This window comes from Patella vulgata, chromosome 9 (assembly GCF_932274485.2).
Source record: "Patella vulgata chromosome 9, xgPatVulg1.2, whole genome shotgun sequence".
Taxonomy (NCBI): domain Eukaryota; kingdom Metazoa; phylum Mollusca; class Gastropoda; family Patellidae; genus Patella; species Patella vulgata.
The window spans coordinates 28,246,046-28,271,152 of NC_065887.2; the positions used below are offsets into that span (position 1 = coordinate 28,246,046).

At 35.2% G+C, this 25,107-nt stretch overlaps 1 long non-coding RNA gene across 1 annotated transcript; it reads left to right on the forward strand.

Annotated features, from left to right (window-relative positions):
- The first annotated feature begins 78 nt into the window (after nucleotides 1-78).
- On the forward strand, nucleotides 79-22,548 carry LOC126832668 (uncharacterized). The gene is made up of 7 exons (XR_007684796.2): nucleotides 79-264; nucleotides 4,585-4,672; nucleotides 11,864-11,988; nucleotides 13,308-13,398; nucleotides 17,088-17,176; nucleotides 20,172-20,298; nucleotides 21,625-22,548. It is a non-coding gene; the product is annotated as an uncharacterized LOC126832668 (long non-coding RNA).
- Nucleotides 22,549-25,107: the final 2,559 nt, after the last annotated feature.

Below are 25,107 nucleotides of genomic sequence, written 5' to 3' on the forward strand. Positions count from 1 at the left end.
TCGATTCCGGTATATTCAAGTTGCTTTGTCGGGCTGGATCAACAGAGGCTAGTGAGGTCGAATAATTATAAACTTCCGGGTTAGCTGTAGATCGGAAAAGATGTCGAAGAACGGATCAAATGTGTTCAGATTTCTGTTGATGCATGTTTTACTAAAGTTTATTTCGTCAGATGAATGCAAAATCCAACAAGATCCTTGTGTTTGCCAAACAGCGAAAAGAAAAGTCAATTTTAGAGACATTGGTTTAAAAATTGGGGAACCTAGGTAATATTAATACAGCTAGCTCTAGGAAGCATTTTACGGTTGCATTATAGGCTGGTCATAGTGTCATGTGATAACAACATTGACCCACTATGACTTATCACGTGAACTATAATGTGGTATGCACGACAAAAATTACAAATCGCAATTTCGACGTATTTTGAAGGAGTGAAACCTCTTTGATATATAGGTCAAAATAATGTATAGGTTGTGTTGATCTGATGCAATAATTCCCGAATATAAACCCAGAATATTTAATAATAATAATAAAGATAAAGCAGGTCGAAAATATTACTTCAATCTCTCTTCAGTTCAGCTTGAGTCTGAGGGGAGAAAAGGGAGTTCGAGAATTGCTATAAATTAAAATAAACTAGGCTACATATCGTTACAGTTACTTTAGAAAATTAGTAACATACATTGTCTCGGCTCCGCTCTCTACTAGTACTACATGTATGTTACTGCCGCGTGCTCTATACAACTAATATGAAAATAAGGCTTTTCCCCCATCTCGGTTCTAAGGCTATTTTGAATTCTTATAATTACCTTCTATTTTTCATCGTGATTCTCTTTGATCGCCTAAAGGAATCATATATTTCTTGCCACATCCAACTCAAATTTATAAAAATCCAACACTATTTTCATGTAGATTGTTCGATACAAAAACAACTTTCATTTGAATTGGTCGCCATTATCAAACTCACGCTCAGCCAATATTCCAAATTTAGGAATGGAATTTTACTGTAAACGAAAATTCGTGCTGTACATGAGAATAACATAGAATATACTAAACGGCAAAAAAAATATCAGTATGATTTCAAAATCAGATAGACACTTTAATCACATCATTCTAGAAAACGACTTACTAAATGGATCAAAGCAATTTTTTGTGAACAGTATGTTGATACATTAGTGATGAATTCATCACAATTCCAAGACAATACGAGAAGGTTTAGAGTCTGTGCAGTCTATACATCAGTATTTGCAGTGTGTCCACCGCAAGTGTCAATAACAGCAGCGCAGCGTCTGTACATGGCATGGAGCAGATGATTGCCGAACGCCACTGGCACCTGGAACCACACTCTCAAAAAAGCCTGGCGCAATCCATCGGCTGTGTTTGGTCTCGGTATGATGTTATTAAGTGAAATTAAGTCTTTGAATTTCATCCCGGGTTTAAGTCCGGACTAAGGGCTGGCCACTGCATAACGTTGACACCGTTCTGCTGTAGAAAGTCCTGAGTAACTCTGGCGGTGTGGGCACGGGCGGTGTCATGCTGGAAAAAGTTGTTTCGATAATTACTGCTAGAGTTATGGCCCTTGATCACTTTGAAATATCTTGTGGACGCTCTAGTGGCTAAAGTTAAAATTCGATTGACTTCAGATTTATACACAGTGTTTAAGGTCGTGAGATGAAGCAGCCCAGTGATTTTCAATGATTTCAGATAATTACTACTAGAGTTATGGCCCTTGATCACTTTGAAAAATCTTGTGGACGTTCTAGAGGCTAAAGTTAATATCCGATTGACTTGATATTTATACACAGTAAGTGATCATCCTATCTGTATGAAATTTATATACATTATTTAAATTAGTAAAACGAAAAAGCCTGTCAAATTTCAACAATTTCTGTAGACTACTTCCAGAGTTGAGGCCCTTGTTTCAGTTTGTAGAACCTTGTGAACCCTCAAACGACAAAAATTACAATCTGATCTGTATGGAACTGTCTTGTAAAGGCCCCCAATTACCTACAAAGGAATAAATATGGGACAACCCTTGTCAAATGCTCGAACGATTTAGCTGCTGTTGGCGTATGTTTCGTTGCCTGGTAACCTATCTTTGTTTTTGTATCCCACAGTTCTACATAAAAATAGTGTTGGATTTTTATACACCCACATTGAAATCTGGTTGTATATTGTCGTCGCCCCCGTCCGTTCGTTAATATCCGATTGACTTTAAATTTATACACGGTGTTTAAGGTCATGAGACGAAGAAGTCTTTTCATTTTCAACGATTTTCGATAATTACTGCCAGAGTTATGACCCTTGATCACTTCAAAAAATCTTGTGAATGCTCTAGAGGCTAAAGTTAATATCCGATTGACTTTAAATTTATACACAGTGTTTGAGGTCATGAGATGAAGAATCGTATTGATTTTCGATTGACTTCAGATTGATACACAGAGTTTAAGATCTTGAAACGAACAAGTATATTGATTTTCAATGAATTTTTATGACTTGAATAGCTAAATCCATGGTATTAAAAGTTTCGTATACTAAACGTTAGCATGGGGCAGAACTTTATGAAAACCAAACAAATTCTAATGGATTTCTGATAATTACTTCATGAGTTGTTACTCTTAATCCGATTTTAGTGTATTATAAATGTTTCATTACCGCAAAAAGTAAAAATATGCGACTACACTTGTTGACTGCCTGGACGATTTAGCTCATGTGGGCGTATGTTTCGTTGCCTGGCAACCTATCTTTATAAATTTATGTCAGATGTGGCAAGAAATGGTTCCTTTTGGCGATCAAAGAAGAATCACGATGAAAAATAGACAGTAAGGATTCCAAAATAGCCTTAGAACCGAGATTGGGGAAAAGCCTTATTTCCATATTGGTTGTATAGAGCATGCGGCAGTAATGTAGTATAGAGCGAAGCCGATAAAATATACATGTACGTTACTAAATTAACTACATATCGTTAGTACCAAGATAGTGAATTTTAATTTTGGCCCGCCTCCATATAAAAAAAAAAAGAAATGGAATGGGGCATGGTTGAGAATTACTGTTCTACACTGACTGGGCATATCACCATAGGGCGTAACAGCGTAGAAAAGGTTCCACTATAGACATCTTCTGTAATGCTCCAGCCACAGTAGTGGATCGTCCTTAGGAGTTTCTTAGAGTACTCTTCTTACACCAAATTCCAACTGTCAAAGATTCTTTTATTTATGTACACGCTTATGTTTGACCCATTTACACTACAAAAAAACAAAGCGTGCCGTACCTGGCACGCTTAAAATTTGTAATAGGCAAAGAAGAGATACATGTAAGCAGTGCGTTGGAATAACATTTCTTTGTTTCTAATTGAGGGAGATTGTTGAAATTTGATGTATAATTTGCTACATCAAAACCTTGACTTGGTTCGATCATGGGCATTTTCAGCTACGAATAAGTACAGATAAGCACTTTGATTGCTCGATACATTACAAAAAGATGAATGTGCAAATAATTTTAATTAAGATGCGTGTCATATATTGATGTTTGGATTGAAGCACGGGACATCAACCTCAGTCACTGTTGGATAGTTTTTATTGATTGATGCAATAATGCCAATCAAGAATTGAATTAATTAGCCATAATTGAACTTTTCCAAAGAAATAATTATTCAAATTCAATGAACCCTGAAAATAAGCCACATCTGTTGAACAATTCATGATGGTACATGTAATACATGAATCATATAAATTCATTTTTTTGATTTATAATGTAATGAATTTATTGTTTGTATAATTAGCCTAATTAATTTTGCCAGATAGAGGAATATTAAACTTATTTCAAGTTTCATTTCACTTACAGTAGATGGGTTAGTTTAAAATATAGACAAGGGCTTGTCAGGACCCTACATACCATCAGGCGTCAGCTCTGTTGCCTGTCCTAAAACTCACATGTAAATCATCAACAATTTCGACAGAGTAAATTTTAATAATTCTATTTTGAACTCTCTACTGAGTTTTAAAAGTAAAATCAGAAAAACTCTGCAAAAGGCATGTGAAATTCATGCTACAATTATTAGCAATCTCCCTGAATTTTAAAACATTTTGTAAAGCATTGTCTGCCTTGTTTCATGTTCACAAGATTGAATGAATTTGAATGCCCAGACTATATTTAATGCCCCTATAAATAACATTATCATGTTTCAATAACTACCATTATAAATCATTTCTTTATTGCATTTAAAGTGTTAGCAATCGAATCATCTCGCAAAGTTTTCTGAAGAACTCACAAGATTTCATAATTAACTGGAATGTACACGGAACGAGAACTCTGTGATTTACAATTGAAAAGAGTTGAAATTTGAACAATTCTGTATAGCACAGTGTCCTGTATTTATTTGAAACAGGATTTCATAACTCTATAAATTGTGATCCATGAATGTTGAATTTCATCAGGGTTCTACAAATTCTTTACCACACATCACCTACCCCATTACATGTAAATGTATTCTTGTTAGTTTAAAATTTAATGTTTCTACATTTGCTACTTGAACATGTATGTGACATTTTATGAAAACTAATTAAAGTGTACTTTCTTTTTTATTTTAGGTTTAGTGATATTCCAGATGTTCATTTAAATCACTATTTCTACAATCCATGTTTAATTTTCACAAAAGGCACATGTAAAGACGCTACGGTAATAGATTTTACTGTAAACTTTTATTATTGTACATTGTTGGGTTATTCATAAAAATAAAAAAAAATGACTTAAAAGCTTGAATACTGATTGCCTATAAATGTAGATCCTTATAGTCACTGTTTCTGTTTGTTTCCACCATCACCAGTGATCAGTATTACAATTCGAAACTTGGTTTCTATGGTGACTGAATGTTTAAAGGAGTTAGTTTAATTTCAAATTATGTCACAAATACTTGCTCAAATTCCATGACATGAAGATGGTGGGCAGCTCTGTGAAATAGCTTTATTCTGGCTGATAAATTATCAAAACACAGCATAGAACTATTAGTATTTATATTAAGTGGATCCTGATGATTCATACGAAACTTAACATATATATGTTCAGGTTCAAAAGATCTTGGATGAGTTTAATTTGAGTGTCCTTCAGGCTGCAACTTCATATGCAAATTTACGCAAAATGTAAATCACATGTATGTACAAAAATTTGTTGACCCTCCACAATTGTTGGTCTGATTCTGGAGTTTCCCTGCTTTGATGAACATCTTGTGGACTCGATTAATTTTCAGAATTTGTAGTTAAACTTTGTTGTCATCAGTTGATAAACCCTATTGGTATTTTGCATTATCCGAGCTTTATTTCTGGAGTTATCCCCCCTTTGTCACAATTTTTATCTGATTTTGATGAAACTTGAAATATAGGTCTCTCTCCCAAAGATCTAGGTTCCTTTCTATATTGGCATGTATGTATCGGACCATAAATTTATGGATTATGACCCCTTATTGCACGAAAAATCACGATTTTAGCTTGTGGACACTCTAGAGGTCACAATTTTGATCTGATTTTGATGAAACTTGAAATGCATGTTTATAACCCAAATATCTTGTTTCCTTTCAATATTCACGCATATTGCATCGTAACTTCCTGAATTATGGCCCCTGATTGTACGAAAAAAATCACATTTTTAGCTTATGGTCCCCTCTAGAGGTCACAATTTTTACCTGATTTAAAAAAACGTTTGAGTATATCACCTTTACAGCCTACTGATGGTTGAGTTTCAATTTAGTGAAAATCGGACCAAAACTGCCAGACACAATGGCCGCTCCTTGTACGCAAAAAGTGTAAAATATGGTATATCAAGGTTGCGGCCCCTCTAGAGGTCACAATTTTCATCCGAAATGCATGTTTATATCCCAAAGATCTTGGTTCCTTTCGATATTTGCGCATATTGGATCATATTTTCCTGAATTATGGCCCCTGATTGTACGGAAAATCAAGCTTTTAGCTTGTGGTCCCTCTAGAGGTTACAAGTTTTATCTGATTTAAAAAAAAGTCCGACAAAGTGACCGCCCCTTGTACTCAAATAGTGTAAACATCTGGTATATCAAGGTTGTGGACCCTCTAGAGATCACAATTTTGATTTGATTTTGGTGAAACTTGAAATGCATATTTATAACCAAAATTTCTTGATTTCTTTCAATTTTCGCGCATATTGGATCATAACTTCCTGAATTATGGCCTTTGATTGTACGAAAAATCACGTTTTGAGCTTGTGGTCCCTATAGAGGTCACAATTTTTATCCGATTTAAAAAAAAACCTGTGAAAATATCACAGTTATACACTAATGATGGTTGAGTTCGAATTTCGTGAAATATGGTATATCAAGGTTGTGGACCCTGTAGAGGCCACAGTTTTTATCCGATATGTATGAAACCTAAAACATATGTTTTTATCATAAAGATATTTGTTCCTTTTGATAATCGCACATATCCGAACGTAACTTCCTAGATTATGGCCCATGATTGGTCGAAAAATCACATTTTTAGCTTGTGGATTCTTTAGAGATCACAAGTTTTTTTCCGATTTTAAAAACCGTTTAGATATATCACCATTCCACCATAATGAAGATTGAATTGGAATTTCAGGAAAATCGAAATGAAACTGCCTGACAAAATGGCCACTCTTTGTACTCAAATTGAGTATAAGTGTGTAATACAAAGGTTATGGACACTCTAGAGGTCACAATTTTTATCCGATCTTGATGAAACTTAAAACATCTTTACAATCATACAAAAAATCATTTTTGTTTTTAGCTTGTTCTCTACCCGTTTCTTGCAAAATGTCGGCGTATCCTGCCTGGCAGCCGCTGGTTAACATAACTGTTTCAAATTTGGAATGAAGCATTGGTAGGGTGACCCACCATGAATAAATATCTCCAAATATCTCGACAATTACGCCACAATATTTATATATATGCCAAGCCTCAAATCAGTTTCGCACAATTAAAGTCACTAAATAAACGATCATGTTGTACTTAATAAGCTATGACCATTAATCATCTATAAATAATAGACTGAAAACTGGTTCCAAGTGTCGTCCATAACATCCAGACACTTTTGAGTAAAAGATAGGTTACGTGCCCTTGTTTTGAAATTAGTCTTGCTTAACAAGTCTATCGACCATTTTACATCTGATCGACAGGTCGGGATAATCAAGACTACTTTTTTACGAAACATAACAGAAAGCTAGAACAAGAAATTGAATTTAGAAATAAGCACGTTAGCTAGCTCAACAATTGTTTTAAGAAGCTTGTAAAAGTAAAATGAAACTACTGCTAGTATCATCTTCCTGTCTAAACCGAGTGATTCAGAGATATTATTTGTACTAAACCAAAAGATGCCGCTCTTAACGGTACAGTAAATGATAAAGCGATTTAAAAAATAAAACGAACGTAATTTCTAAATCTGCTGTAATAACCAAAAAGCTTAATTTTACCGCTATTCAAAATCGTCAACAATAAATTTTTTACGGCAGTAATAGTTGATAGATTTGTAGAGAATTGCACGTGCCATGGCTATTTATTAGGGTGACCCACCATAAATAAATATCTCCATATATCTCGACAATTTCGCCACAATATTTATATATATGCCAAGCCTCAAATCAGTTTCACACAATTATAGTCACTAAATAAACGTTCATGTTGTACTTAATAAGCTATGACCATTAATCATCTATAAATAATAGACTGAAAACTGGTTCCATGTGTTGTCCATAACATCCAGACACTTTTGAGTAAAAGATAGGTTACGTGCCCTTGTTTTGAAATTAGAGTCGCTTAACCAGTCTATCGACCAATCTAAGGCTGATTGACAGGTCGGGATAATCAAGACTACTTTTTTACGAAACATAACAGAAAGCTAGAACAAGAAATTGAATTAAGAAATGAGCACGTTAGCTAGCTCAACAATTGTTTTAAGAAGCTTGTAAAAGTAAAATGAAACTACTGCTAGTATCATGTTCCTGTCTAACCCGAGTGTTTCAGAGATAGTATTTGTACTAAACCAAAAGATGCCGCTCTTAACGGTACAGTTAATGATAAAGCGATTTAAAAAATGAAACGAACGTAATTTCTAAATCTGCTGTAATAACCAAGAAGCTTAATTTTACTGCTATTCAAAATCGTCAACAATAAATTTTTTACGGCTGTAATAGTTGATAGATTTGTAGAGAATTGCACGTGCCATGGCTATTTATAGTATCATACTGTCAGAAAGTTGGCCTCGACACGGCGAATGTGCATGCTTCAGTGGTAGTCTCGAACTATCAGCGGTTGACTGTATTTCTGTAGGTGCATGGGCCACCCTATATTTATAGTATCATACTGTCAGAAAATTGGTCTCGACACGGCGAATGTGCACGCTTCAGTGGTAGTCTCGAACCATCAGCGGTGGACTGTATTTCTGTAGAGTGCATGGGTCACCCTAGCATTGGGGTTATGAGATGGGAGGATGAACCTGGTTGATATTTAGGGCTTTGTAACCTTCTGATCCAGAGTTACCCTCCCACTTCAAGCTTCTGAACATAATAGGTTATTTTTCTCCATATCACACGCTTTATCAAAGGTAATGAGTAACCAAGTTTCCTTGTAGATAAGCTGCTCCCTATGGCAATTTTTTTTTTTTCGATAAACAGCTGCTGTGTTGGTGTATTTCCATACTTTGCATTTGTTAAACACTACTACTATATAAATATAGAATATTTCAGGTACCGGTACCTTAGTAACAAATTTACTGCCATACATGTACAATATGTACAAACTACAATGACATATAGTTTCTGTTGAGTTATTTTGTAAAGTGCTGAACTTTTTAATGGAGACATTTTTATAGAATGTTTAATTTATATACATGTATACAGGGAGCAGGTCATTTCATCCCACGACCATTTCACCCCCGGCTGTTTCATCCAGGCTGTTTCATCCCAAATTTACATGGGTCGTTTCATCCCACTTTTATCGGGTCGCTTCATCCCACAAATTAAAAAACAGGTATTACTTATTTTTAATATTTTATTCATACATTAATAACAATCAGTGACTTTTCTTCCAATAAATTATGTGGTATTTCATTTACGGGTGTATAACAATCAGTGACTTTTCTACCAATAAATTATGTTGTATTTCATTATAGTTTAAATGATGTTAGACATCATAAACTAACAATCATAACGGCAATTAACTAACAATACGGATATACTTTACTACAAAAACATCAGTGAACTGACCTAATCGGTCGCGATCGGTAATCAACAAAAATCGACGAGTAGTAAAACTTATTCATTCCATACATTATTGTTTATTTAACAAAAAGTAAGTGTTTAACAGTTTATTTAACGATAAGTACAACTCAGTTAATTGGCTGCTATTATACTATTCAAAAAAAGTAGGGGATATTTGATTTTGGGGGCATAATACTAAAATATGCAAATGACTACGAAAAAAGTCACTATAGAACCTAACAGAAGAAACATTTCCAGTTACATGTGACGCCCAAACGAACCAATAGCTACCGCATGGAATGCAGGTGATGCTTGGGATCATCATGGGGGTCCAACCCAAGATTTGCACGACTCTGACTTTGAATGTTACAGTCATTGTGGCATTGAATTCCAGGGTGGAAACATCAGTTTAATTGTTTTAGTGACCAGAAAACAAATTTTGATATGCGTCGGCTTACCCAAAATGAAAGGTTAAGTGCCCTTGGCATGCTACAGATCGGCACAACACAAGCGTTTGTGGCGCGGACGATGAATGTTTCTCAGTCTGTCATAAGCAGGCTATGGTCCAGATACCGTGATACACAATCTGTACAGGACAGACCACGCTCAGGTCGACCAAGGGCGACAACTCAAGCCCAGGATCGATTTATCCGTACCTTGGCCTTGAGAAATCGTGTCATCACAGCAAATCAGATCAGCGCTCGTCTTCAAACAGACACTGGTGTGAGAGTGAGTGGCCAGACGATTCGGAATCGACTGCATAGGGGTCACCTTCGCGCCCGACGTCCTCGCGTGATCCCTTGTTTGAGAGATCATCACATTCAGGCAAGACGTCGTTGGTGTAGGGATCGTCAACACTGGGATAATCGACGCTGGAGCAATGTGATGTTTTCAGATGAGTCAAGGTTCACTGTTGATTTTTTGGACAGACGTAGGAGGGTGTGGCGTCGTCGAAACGAGCGCTTCCAAGACGTTAACGTCATGAGACATGATCGATTTGGGGGTGGTTCTGTTATGGTGTGGGGAGGCATCACTGTGCTGGAAGAACGGCTTTACATGTTGTTGCAGGGCGTGTTACAGGCCAGTACTACCGGGACAACATCTTGGCAGTCCATGTTGTGCCGTTCGCATGACGTCATGGCCGCCGTTTCATCTTCCAGGATGACAACGCAAGATGTCACAGGGCCAGGATCGTTACAGGTTACCTCCAACAACAGAACATCACCACATTACCTTGGCCAGCACTGAGTCCCGACCTCTCCCCCATCGAGCATGTCTGGGACATGCTTGGACAGAGGTTACGTCAACGTCAACAATGTCCTGCCAATGTCCAAGAACTTGCTGCTGCGTTGCAACAGGAATGGGACAATCTGGACCAAAATGACCTTAGACGTCTCATTAGGAGTATGCCACGTCGGATCAATGCTTGTTTGGCAAACAGAGGAGGATTTACCCGTTACTGACTTGGTTGTGATGCTGTGGTAACTTTGCTGTTTGACCCCGGGTATCATTTTACCCTTATAATGGTCAGTCTGTGCCTTACTTAGTCTAACGATCATTTGGAATAAATCGATGAATGTGAACTTCATTTCATTTTGTCATTTGTTTCTTCGTCAGTTTCATTAGGTGACTTTAATAACACTTAAAAATCAAATATCCCCTACTTTTTTTGAATAGTATATAATAACAAGGGGGATGAAACAGCCCGATAAAATATTAGGTTGGGATGAAACAGCCCGAGTGAAACGGTTGTGAGATGAACTGACCCGCATCCCTGTATACAGTAAACCTCGAATAAGTCGGATTCGTATAAGTTGCATCTTCGCTCAACTCGGAAAAAATCATTTGGACCCTTTGATCCTGCACGTTTTTCTTATTAAATTTCTGCGCGTAAGTCGGATTTCCTAAGTCGGATCTTTGCTCAACTCGGATCAAAATGTTTGGTCCATTTGATCTAATTCCGGCGTTTTTCCTTCGTCTAAGTCGGATCGGCAGTATGTTCAGAATTTTACTGTCAGTTTTGTCCCGATGGTCTAAAACACAGTTAGGTATTCCATGCACAGAGCCTAAAAATACTTCCCTCTATCATTTTGATACAAATCAGCCTATTTGACGCGGCGCAATAATAGAATTTTCACAGAAAATTCGAAACTCACTGTCTACTGTACGAGACACTTTCTGGGAAAATGTGGGACATTTTTCAAAGATGGCGACAAAATGGAAGTTATCTACTTGCACCAAAACGGAAGTTATCTACTCGCACATACAAACAAAAGCTTGAAATGTGCCTTTGAATCAATTATTATCCGGCTCTTGCAGTTTATTTCTAATCTAGCTAAGATTGAATTTTGGTCTTTGGCTAACTCAGATCTTCGCTTAACTCGGATAAAATTGGTCAGTCCACTTACATGTAGATCTGACTTATGCGAAGTTTACTGTACAATCTCTTCTTTGTTTTTAATATATACATACAAATGTAAATGATGTGATATATCAGATATATGTATATAAATGTACATTGTGACTAGTTAGTCCCATATTATTATGCATCGCATATTTAGTGCAATATACGGTCAAGTTTGAGGTGCCATAAAACGATATTTCATTCATTCATTTCATCCATGTTTTTAGGTATGTCAGAGTGCTGGTTCTAACTTTTACAAACTGGCTACAGTACCTCCTATCTATTCTGGTGATCCTGATCTAGATACACTAAAAATAACATATGGTGCAGTGCTTGATCAAGGAACATCAAGGTAAGTTTAAAGATGCATTATGGGAGATTAGATAAAGAGCTGGCAGTTCTCACTATAATAATTAAAAACTAGACAATGTAAAAGGTTATGTGCTATAATTTCAGTCAAATTGATCCACTCTGAACCAAGAATTTAGCAATTGAATTTTGGGCCTAGCCTCAATCATCATTACTAAAGTCGGTACGATAAAAAACATAATCTCTCGATTATCCATTTCTTAATTTAATCATGAATAAGCATTGAGCGGCAGATCGGATCCTAATCCAGTAAATATCACAGGCTAGCAATGATATCGAGAGTTGGTTGTGGTCTGGATAAGTTCATTAATGTCTAATTAGTAATTTAGATAACATTTCAGGCCTAAAGAAAGACCTGCGATAGGCAGATTTAGCTCTTGCATAATATATGTTTAATAACTGGAAATTTTTTAGTAGGATCGCAATTCGTGACTCGAAAGTTTTGAATTGCAAATTATATTCAACATTGATTAGCATAAATTTAATCAAATTCCACTTCTGGTCAAAGAATCAATTAGTGGCAATTAATCCTTGGTTACAGATCACAAGTCAGGACAGAGTGTCTGACAAGGACAGCTGTCTAGTCGTTTCGATGGTACAAAAAAACAAGGCGTGCACATAAAGAATCTCCACTCGGCAAACCTCGGCAGATTCCATTACTCTACATCTAGCCTCGGCTGTATGACGGTAAGCGATATGTACCTACGCCTATACAATTGCAATGCGGCACCAGATTACTTATTAGGAAAACTTGCCGCTTTTAAAAATAAGTTATCAGAATTGTGTCGTTCGAAGCGTGTTTAGAATTTTTCAGTGCAAAGTTGTCCTTGTTTGAGAAAATCAGATATACTTGAAAGAAAAACAGCTTCAGACTTTGAAATATGTGTATGATAAAACATTCTTCAAAGGCGTCGTCATGGGCGACGCCGTCGGTAAATCCGGGAACTTGAAAGTAGTTCCAATGAAGGACTTCGTCATACAGCCGAAGTTAGATGTAGGGTACTGGAATCTGCTGAGGTTTGCCGAGTGAAAGAATCTCTTGGCAGTTGGAATTGGATATAAGATTAAGCTGTAGCGCCGCAGTCCGGGCAAAATTTCCTGGGCATATGCTGTCTTTATTAGCCCAGTGAGAGCAGAACAAAAGGAAGTTAAACCCCATTTCATTTCATTCTTTTGATGTTTTTAAGACGATATTCTTACACAGTCAAAGTAATAAATGAATTATATTGAATCTACAGCTGTGAAATCTTTGTATTATATATTACTTCTGTTCAAGATTTGCTACAATAATATTTATTATAGACAAGCAGTTGTGAATGTGAGGTGTAAAAAGTGCAGTGATGCAAAACTCACGGCTCAAGCAGAAAAACATGTTCCTGGTCTTATTGTATATGTAAGTAAATCATGTCCCCTGTTGGAAACCTCATCTAATTTGTATACAATGTACATATACTCTTCAAAAAAAAGTAGAGGATATTCAGAAACAATACAAAACTGTGGAAATGCACTGCTGTTTTTATTAGAGGTAACCAGTGTATGTTAATAACAGGCCAATTGCCTACACATGAACATAAACAGTTCATATGGGCGGCTTATCTGACGGCCCCTTTTCACTCGCAAAGTGAAAATGGACGTTTTTGATTTTTATACGCCCACATTTTCATGTGGACGTATATTGTTGTCGCCCCTGTCCGTCCACAATCGTTTGTGGACACTCTACAGGTCACAATTTTTATCCGATTTCAACAAAACTTGAAATATAGGTTTATCTCCCTAAGATCTCGGTTCCTTTTAATATTGGCATGTATTGGATTATGACCCCTGATTGTACGAAAAATCGCGTTTTTAGCTTTTGTTGTATCTTGAAATGTAAGTTTATAACCCAAAGAGCTTGGATCCTTTCGATATTCACGCATATTGCACCGTAACTTCTTGAATTATGACCCCTAATTGTACGAAAAATCACATTTTTATCTTATGGAACCTATAGAGGTCATAATTTGTATCCAATTTAAAAAAAAACGTTCTAGTATATCACCGTTACACCCTAAGGATGGTTGAGTTTGAATTTCGTAAAAATTAGTGTAAATATCTGGTGTATCAAAGTTGTGGACCCTCTAGAGGTCACAATTTTGATCTAATTCTGATGAAACTTGAAATGCATGTTTATAACCCAAAGATTTTGGTTCCTGTCGATATTCAGGCATATCGGATAGTAACTTCCTGAATTATGGCCCCTGATTGTATGAAAAATCAAGTTTTTAGCTTGCGGTCCCTCTAGAGGTCACGATTATTATCCGATTTAAAAAAAACATTTGAATATATCACTGTTACACCGTAATGTTTATCGAGTTCGAATTTTGTGAAAATCGGGCCAAAACTGCCAGACAAAATGGCCGCCTCTTGTAAGCAAATAGTGTATAGCATCTGATATATCAAGCTTGTGGACCCTCTAGAGGTCACAATTTTGATCCGATTTTGATGAGAGTTGAAATACATGTTTATAACCTAAAGATCATGGTTTCTTCCGATATTCGCGCGTATCGGATCGTAACATCCTGAATTATGGCCCATGAATATACAAAACATCACGTTTTTAGCTTGCCGTCCATGTAGAGGTCACAATTTTTATCCGATTTAAAAAAAACATGTGAATATATCACAATTACACACTAAAATCTTGGTTCCTTTTGATAATCGCGTATATCCGAAGTAACTTACTGGATTATGGCTCCTAATTCTTCGAAAAATTGCATTGTTAGCTTGCGGATTCTCTAGAGGTCACAGGGTTTTTTTTCCGATTTTAAAAACGTTTAAATATTGATGTCGACGAACACGTCTCCCGGTCAAATTAGTTATAAGACGCTGACTCGCTAACCAGGAGGTGCTGGCTGAGAATGTCCCTTAGGATTTACTAGCGCGGTTTCCTCTTGTCAGTGGTGCAGGGCAAAGGGCAAGACAAGGGCAATGTCTAGTCTTTTGGATGGTACAGAAAATGAGGTACCGTGTACACAACACATTAACGTGCATGAATAAGAAGCCTTGACAGTTGAGTTCAAAATAAGAGTAGACTGTAGCGCTGATGTTTGGACAAAATTTCCCTCATATCACGCTGTTTACTTAAGCCTGTCTTCTCTAGCCCAGTCAGTGCAGAAAAGTGGGTTACATTTCATTTCATTTGACACATTATATTTGGCAAGGCTAAGTTAAATCTTGTTTCATTATTTGTTATTGGCGAATAAAGAACATATATGTCATTTTCCTGGATGGAAACAAATCATATTCTCTTAGAAATTTTTTCATATTATTGGTTTCCATTCATCACAAAAACTATGTTCTTGTGATAATATTACAAGGATAGCTTAGCAGTATTCTAAACTCTTTTCATTTTTGATCTCTTTTCATTTCTGCGTTAAGAAAAAGACGTTTTAATAACAAAACAGAACGATTGTTTCTTGACAAAGAAATAAAAAGAGTTTGTTTACTGCTGATGCATCCTTCTTATAAGTCAGTTAACCTGTTAAGCGTGACGTTTTTAAAACGTTAACTAACCCCTATTGTGTAATTAATTTGATGAAGTGACAAAGAACTATGTACTATGTTCTAAGAATAGGTTGGGGAAAATAACTCCAAGGTGTTATATTACGCCCTACACACAGTGAGTGGCAGTTGTCCAGGACGTTATATAACGATCTACGCACTTAACGGGTTAAATAAAAAAAAAGTAGTTTACATGACAAAAGGACTACAATGATATGAAATTAATTAATTAATTAATGAAAAATTAATACTTTTGCTTCAATGCATAATAATGAGACAGGATTTAACATTGCATTGCCTTTATATTTAACATAATTCTTAGTATGCATTGCATATATTGTGTTTGTATACTGAGCGCCATGGAAAACGCATCACTTAGTTTTTCGTATAACAAAATGATCCTGTAAATATATCTTATTTATTTTGCTTTTCATTGTGAATAATATTCAAATGGGAACACATCAATAACAACACATTTGTACACTTATGGATATTTAATCTGTAATCAAGGGTACAAAGTCAGAGGGGTCAAAACCAAAAGTACGACACAGATGTCAGTAGCGCGTATGTCCTCCACGGGCCATCATCACGGTAGGCTACAGCATTAACGCGACCCCTGCAAATGTGTAGGGTGGTCCGGTGATGAAATGTGAAGCCTCCCCACACCATTACACTTCCCCCACCCCATTGATTCGTTTCGAAGACGCAGCAGTCTGCAAGACGTTCCCCAAGACGTCTCCACACGGTCATCAGCGTGATAAAGATGAAAGCGAATTTCATCACTGAAGAGCACACTTTGCCAGTCTTTTCTTCTCCATGTCTGGTGTCCTTGAGCCGCTGACGGTGATGATCCCTGAGGATAGCTCCAACATAAAGTCGTCGTGCACAGAGTCTTACGGTGTTGGCACTTACTGGTCCTTGTCTTCCGACGACTGCTGCACCTGTTCGAGTCGCTGGGCGGAATCTGTCACGCAGATGAGTGACCCGTATGTAGCGGTCTTGAGCCTGGATTGTAACGTGTTGTGGACCAGGACGTAGACGGTCACGTGTTGATCCAGTATCTCGAACATGTTCCACCAACCTTACAATAGTGGACTGATGACAATTGAAGTGTCTGGCAATAGCACGTGTAGACATGCCAGCCCTGGACATTCCCATGGCTTCATTCTGTTGATTTTCAGTAAGTCTCGGCATCTCTAGCTCGATTCCTTCATACGTCGAACAACAAATTGCGACAGATTGACGTTTCACAGTTCATGTACTGCACACTAAGTTGAAAACATGCTTTGAAAGGGCTCACACACAATGCTGCACGTGAATATTGGGTTTTTCATGTGCATCTCGTGCAGATTTTTTTTTGTGCACACGGGCGGATATTTTTTGCGTTTGGGAGCATTGTGTGAAACAATAGTTCATAGTATTGCATAATATTATACATACAAAACCACCTAGTAATAAAATATTTGGGGAAAAAAAGTGATGTGTTTTCCATGGCGCTCAATATTTTTCAGAAATCTTTAATATGTTCTTGTCTTATTCCAGCCTTTTACACTTGAAACAGACATTGTCTGTGAGGAAAGATGTCCATCTAGTTCGTCAGGTCTAAGCACTGGTTCCATATTAGTAATATTGTAAGTTTACTCTCTACTTTGTTCTTTGAGAGGGTTTGGTGGCTGCTTTAGCCCATAAGGTCTGTCATTGGGTAAAGTGGTCAGGGTTCTATTCCAAGCTTGTATGTGACAAGGAGTAGCAACACATGCCCAACCTTGTTAGTTTCCTCTGAACCCTATAAATCAACTATTAAAAACTTTATTTTTAAATGCCCACATTGAAATGTGGTCGTATATTGTTGTCGCCCCTGTCCGGCTAAAGTTAATATTCGATTGACTTTAAATTTATACACAGTGTTTAAGGTCATGAGTCGAAGAAGCCTATTGATTTTCAGAGTTATGGCCCTTGATCACTTTGAAAAATCTTGTGGACGCTCTAGAGGCTAAAGTTAATATCTGATTGACTTTAAATTTATACACAGCACAGTGTTTAAGGTCATGAGACGAAGAAGCCTTTTGATTTTCACCGATTTCCAATAATTACTGCCAGAGTTGATCACTTTGAAAAATCTTGTGGACGCTCTAGAGGCTAAAGTTAACATCCGATTGACCTTAGATTTATACACAGTATTTAAGGTCATGTGACGAAGAAGCCTATTGATTTTCAACGATATTTACTGCCAGAGTTATGGCCCTTGATCACTTTGAAAAATCTTGTGGACGCTCCAGAGGCTAACGTTAATATCTGATTGACCTTAAATTTATACTCAGTGTTTAAGGTCATCTCACGAAGAAACCTATTGATTTTCAACGATTTCCGATAGTTACTGCCAGAGTTATGGCCCTTGATCACTTTGAAAAATCTTGTGGATGCTTTGAAGACCATAGTTAACATCTGATTGATTTTATATTTATACACTGTGTTTATGCCTATATATAATCGTTTCAATTGACTTTAGATTAATACACAGAGTTTAAGGTCTTCAGACGGACAAGTATATTTATTTTCATTGATTTTTGGTAACTTGAACAGCTAAATCCAAGGTATTAAATGTTTTGTATACTAAACGTTAGCATGGACCAAACAAATTCTAATGATTTTCTGATATTTACTTTATGAGTTGTTACTCTTTATCAGATTTTTCATTATCAACAAAAGTAAAAATATGCGACAACTCATGTTGACTGCCCGGACGATTTAGCTGTTGTGGTATATGTTTCGTTGCCTGGCAACCTATATTTTAAAAAGTTGTTTGTAGAATATGTAAGACTGTTCGGAACTATTGTGGTAATATTGAAGAATACAACCCAAAACTCAATCTGATTAAAATACAGAACTATAGTTCGTTTCGTTTTTCTTAACTTTTGATGGCCTCCACTACTTGAAGATCTGACCAGTAAAGGTGAAAGATTGCATCAGGGTTCATACTAGCGGCTCTTGACACTATGACATCAAACATTGATTAATCAATCAATTGACATTTCTAGTGGTTTACCCAAGAACTCGCCGTAACAGACCGTTTCTTTGGCGAATCCTACACATCAATCAGAACGCGGGTTATATTTTATATAACAACTCTTCCAGATTCTAGTATAGTAAAGACAAGTAAAACAGAATTTTGAACTATAAAAAACGAAATGAAATAGGATCTGTGTTTTAATCATATTGCCTGAAACTACTGCTCTAAGCGCTTAGTAACGTATTAGTATATATATATATTGACTACCCCCAGTTCCTTAAAGAAATAAGAGAAAGATGATTATTTCACATTGGTATATCCCTGAACAGCCTGGAATTGTCAGAAACTAGGCCACCCTAAACTGTTAAAGTCACTTGAATAGTTGAATTGAACTTTAGAATTAGCATAAGGTCGTACAATACAGGAAGCTGCAGTGACTCAGTGGGTTAGATGCTGGCTCGATAACCAGGTCTTGGGTTCCCCCCTCTCCCCAATGTTGGCAGATAAAGTTCCTCTGAATTTTTAAGGGCAGTTTCCGTTGTCACCGGAGCTGGAAGGAGTGTCTAAAGATACATTATGGTAAGATTTAGATAAAGGCCAGTTCGTTCTTGCAATAATAGTTCAAAAATAGATAATGCAAAATGAATATATGGAAAATTTCATTTAGAGTACTTTATTCTGAGCCAAGTTATCATTGTTTGTAGTTTTACAAGCTGTGCTATATTCAAGACTTGACTCGCTCCTCCATTTTTAAATCATTAAATGGCCGAACAGTTTTAATTCAGTTAAAATCTCAAGCATCAGATGGCATCGAGAGTTGATTGTGGTTTTGTAAGGTTAATGAATGTCTAAATGTCCATTAAATAATTTATGTAAGATTTAAGGCCTAAAGAAAGACCTGCAATAGGCAAATTTAGCCCTTGAATAATGTATTTTTAATCCTCTTTTCATTGGTCCACCTGTTACTTGTTATGTGCACATAGAGGAACCATTGGCAGTTGGAATTTGATGAAGACTTAGACTCAAAATTTAACTCATAGGACACTACCTTGATGTTAAACCCCATTTCATCTCAGTTCAGATTGATTTTAACCACATTTTGTTTACTCTTTGATTTGCAGGTCTTTCTTTAGACCTGAAATGTTATCTAAATTATTAATTAGACATTAATTAACTTATCCAGACCATAATCAACTCTCGATTTCATCGCTAGCCTGTGATATTTACTGGATTAGAACCTGGTTTGTTGCTGGATAATCGAGACTATGTTATTTATCGTACCGACTTTAGTAATGATGATCGAGGCTAGGCCCTAAATACTTGGTTCAGGGTGGATCAATTGGACTGAAATTTTTAGTAAATTTTCTTTACATTATCTATTTTTTTAACTATTATAGTGAGAACTGCCAGCTCTGTATCTAATCTCCCATAATGAATCTTTATTTTTAGAATTCAAATAATGCAATCAATTTTCTGGATGTACACTTGAGAAAAATAACATTATTATTTGAAAGTGCAGTTTTGACCAACTTGTTGTTACTGAACTAAAGTCATTTGAATATCTACAGCCACACCCATTGTCTCTTTTTACATCTGAGTATTTATTTTTATTCTAGGTTTTTTGTATTCTTGGCTATTTATTGGATTGGAGGAATTTTATTTTTGAAATATGTACGAAAGGCTCAAGGTGTTGAATTAGTACCAAATTATCCATTCTGGAAAGATCTTCCATTATTAGTAAGGGTAAGTTCTCACTTTTTCTTATTTTAAGGAGGAACAACAGGGTAACAACTCGTTTGATAAACTGGTAAGTTACATCGAGATGTGTAGTTCAATGCATTTTAGATCATACAATCTTGTTGTTTTCATTCCCAGTCCGGCTTCCATCCACGAAGAAACAATTTATTGCAATGTGAATAAATGGTAGTGCCCAAATTGAATGTTTGTTTTGAGTGGATATTTATATTAAACCACGTTTCTCTCTCTAGAACCCCTTTTGTTGGCTGTCTTCGGTTTAAATGATAGAAAATGAAAATCACTGTTAACTTAAACTTTCAATTTTATTCACTAACTACTAATTTTTAAATGAGATCCCAAAGTCATTGACATGATTGTGTAGAATGTTTAGTACATGTGTGAACAATTAGACCATTTTGAGTGTCATAGAAGTAAATCTAAATCCTCCATTTAATTTCTTTCTGGTTGAATTAGAAATCCAATCCCTGTGGCTGAACTACAGTTGGTGCACTTTAAAATTACATTAACTCAATATCATCCCAAGTCTTCAACATTGAAAACACAAATTATTTGTCAATTTAAATCAACATCGATGTTGAAATCTTACCGAGAAAAGATGGGCTTCTGATATCCAATATTTAAGACAAAATAAACATGTTACCAAATGCGTTTCAGCGCCATTTGTGACAAAGGACTTGAAGAATGAGGCTAGACATATTCCACAAGTCATGTCAAACGGTGACATCATATTCTTATCTGGAGAGCATATGCAATATATACTATTGGTGTAGACAGGAATAATGAAATGCTAGAGATTGCCATTTGATTGAGACTTCTGGTGTATTTCGCCGAACATAACTGATTAGAAATTACAGTAAAAGCAGAAACGATTGAATGTAAATCAGTTTATATACATTCATATTACATTATTATATGCTTTGCAACACATTTGTGTCAATTTCTAGGTCCCAAATATTAGCAATTTAGCTTCTTTAATTTCAAAACTGTATCAGAAAGGACATAACAGAAGAAAGTGATAAGTATCATCTAAGTTGTGTCCAAATGTTGTTACAATTTTAGGCACAATACAATAAATATAATGTTTATTTTCTCACCTTGTATATTTGATCTCTATCAAACTATTGAATGTGTATCAGATTATTGAGGGCTTTTCTGAACAACCAGAAACCACATACAGCATAAGTCTTCCCACTTTGATATTTTGCAAATATACAGGAATTTCTTGTTTTGCTGTAAGCCCTATATATTTTAGTCTGATTTTATCAAATACATGTTATCTGACCTTGATTCATTTTCTCTGTTTAATTTCAGGATGGCGTAGTTTTTGTTATAAGTGGATGTAAACCACAGTCAACGTATGAAAAAATTTAGATATTTAATTTATGTTTGAAAATACACGACATGTCATCAATAGTTATCTTTCCTGATCGAAAAAATCTGATTGAGACCCTGAATTACATTATTAAAAAGAAACAAGTTAAACCACCATTATTACACAGGATTAAGAATCACGCACATCTTTGTACAAGTGTGAATAATGAGGTTGTGTATGAATACACTGGTACTCCACAGTGACCTTTAGCTATAAATATGGTTCTATGAGTATTAATATGAAATCACTGGTGTAGTACTGGTGAAATACAAAATTGAAATGGGGTTACATGTTCTACCTTTCTGTACTGACAGGGCTAATGAAGACAGCCAAATGTTATGCAGTGTGCTATGAGGGCAAATTAAACAGGACTTGGAAACTGGGCTAAAGATTCACTTGTAGTAAACTGTATACCATATGTCTGTCTTCATTTACCCCAGTTGGTGTAGAAATGTAGGAGGTTAAACCTGATTGTATTGTCTACCTAGAGCACTCAGTCCCACACCACTGACAAGCTAAAGGAAGTTTGGCTGCTTTGGATTGTACTGAAACCTGTCCTATAGTGAACTGCCTTATTGTGGTGTTCCAGTGTGATTTCAAACTAGAAATAAAGTCTTCTGACTGGATGTAGTTTCTAAATATCCCACCGAATCCATAGTAAAAAACAAGTTATGCACACTTTTCCTCAACTGAAACCTGTCCTATAGTGAACTGCCTTATTGTGGTGTTCCAGTGTGATTTCAAACTAGAAATAAAGTCTTCTGACTGGATGTAGTTTCTTAATATCCCACCGAATCCATAGTAAAAAACAAATTATGCACACTTTTCCTCAACATTAAATATTCCCCCCCCCCCCCCCCCCCCCCCCGGATGTGTTAGTGAAATTATCTTTTTCACATTGCTTAAATTTCAAGTTTAATATTCAGTGATGATCTGTGTCCTCTACTATACAATGTACATACATAATTTTGTACAAATGTAAATGATTTGTATATTTTGTATGAAAGATTAGACATGCAATTCACATCATCTTCGTACATTGTTGTATATTTATCAAGATATTTTGAATATTTATATATATATTTATAAACTAATAATTTGGAAGAATTGTTTTGTTTATATGGGCTCTCTGGTTCCTTAATTCATAGACAATGTGTATTTAGGGTAAGATATCGAGAGAGATAATAATAATAAACTGGTTCTGTTTTATATTATATGAAATAATGGGATAAGATTTATGTAAGATCTAATTTGATAATGATCTAATAATACTTGCATTAGATCTGTAAGATTTGACAATACCACAATCTATTTAATATTAGATCTTTACTTCGTGTCAACTTAGGTTATAACTAACTATTTCTCTACCACTTGCCTCTTCTAAGCCTGATAAAAAAAAATGGCCTGGGAATAACAGTTTACTAAATTAGTACTGGACATATTGAACTTAGTACCCCTAACAATTCAGAAAAAGACAAATCACAGTGTATGTGACAGGTGCCTTATTTCCATACTTGCTGATGGATTGAAATCATTATTGACAAAGGAAAATAATGTTTTGATTTCCTTAATGAGGAGCCAAGACAGATCATTTGAACACAAATTTTTTTTTAGAGATGTTGTTAGATCTTACTGTAGTGTAACTATACTCCACATAAAAAGGAAATTTAATTAGACTGGCTAACAACACAATTAGATCTGATCATGATTTGGTAATGATCTGTTATTTTCTGAACAAGATCCGTTGATATTAGTCTAGTATATGAATTTAGATCTGTTTATTACTTGATATTAATTTTGTGTTATAATTTGATGCAGATCTGTTGTTAATTTGTATGCATCTGATATAATTCAATACAGATGTGTCATAATTTGGAACAAATCTGTTATAATTTGAATGAAACTGTGACTTAATAAAGATCTGATAATACTGGAATTAGTTCAGTTATGATTTGATATATAAAGATAAGGATCTGGTCATACTTGAAATAGATCTGTTCCGATTTGATACTTTAGTTAGATCTGTTATTTTTTGATAATTCATTTAGATCTCTTATGATTTAATATTTCAGTTACGATATTAAAGTTTAACTATTTAGTTTATTATAAACTTTAATACATTAATCAGATCAATTATAAAGTTTAATACTTGAATTAGATGTGTCAGTTTATTGTAAAGTTTAATACTTCAATTAGATCTGTTAGTGTATTATAAAGTTTAATACTTCAATTAGATCTGTTAGTTATAAAGTTTAATACTTTAATTAGATCTGTATATGTTCATTTATTATAAAGTTTAATATTTTAATTAGATTTGTTTGTTTATTTTAAAAGTTAATGCTTTAATAAGATAAGTTACACCTTGCTAAAAGATATAGTTTTATGACAAGTCACACCATTATGTAAAAAAGAAACTACAATATCTTTTGTTAATCTAGGCTTTTTTTTATTAATATATCTTTAAATATGTAGACAATATTCATTTAAAAGGGAACTTGCCTCAAGCTTTATTCTATTGTAAATACAAACTGATGAATTTTCAGATTAAAAAAAAAAGTCAAGGGACATAACTATTTTGTTCGTTGCTCAAAAGTCGGTCCTTTGAAACAAGAAGTTGTTCAATATTTTGGTTATGACTGAGACATACCAAGCAAATTTAGATATAAAAGATTTTTTACTATTGTTCCCACTTTTTATTATATGTTGGTAGTGTAGCTTACGTAGGGCATGCTTAGTTTATTAAGACTGCATTTATGCTTTATGTAATGACCAAGCAAATTTACGTGCATATAGTGTATTATTTGATGTGGTTGAAGTAAATAATTAGTGGGTGATAGATAGATTTATATGTGTAGGTGTGAACTATTAATTATGTACATCAAATTCCTTTCTTCTTAATTGTTGTTTCCAAATCTGTTATGCAATTATATAAATTTGTGTTATTTTTATTCCAATTTTTGAATTGTAAAGATCTTAATAAGAACAAATATATTTTTATTTATGATAATATTTTAGAATTGTTTGTGGTTTTTTTTCATTTTGTTTGTTTGAATAACATACAAAATTAAACGTTCGAATATATCACTGTTACTCCGTAATGTTTATTGAGTTTGAATTTTGTGAAAATCTGGCCAAACCTTCCGGACAAAATGGCCACCCTTCGTACGCAAATAGTGTATAGCATCTGGTATATCAAGCTTGTGTACCCTCTAGAGGTCACAATTTTTTCCGATTTTGATGTGAGTTGAAATACATGTTGATAACCCAAAGATCTTGGCTCCTATCGATATTCGCACGTATCGGATCGTAACTTCCTGAATTATGGCCCTTGAATGTTCAAACAATCACATTTTTAGCTTGCCGTCCATGTAGAGGTCACAATTTTTATCCGATTTTAAAAAAAAAACATGTGAATATATCAC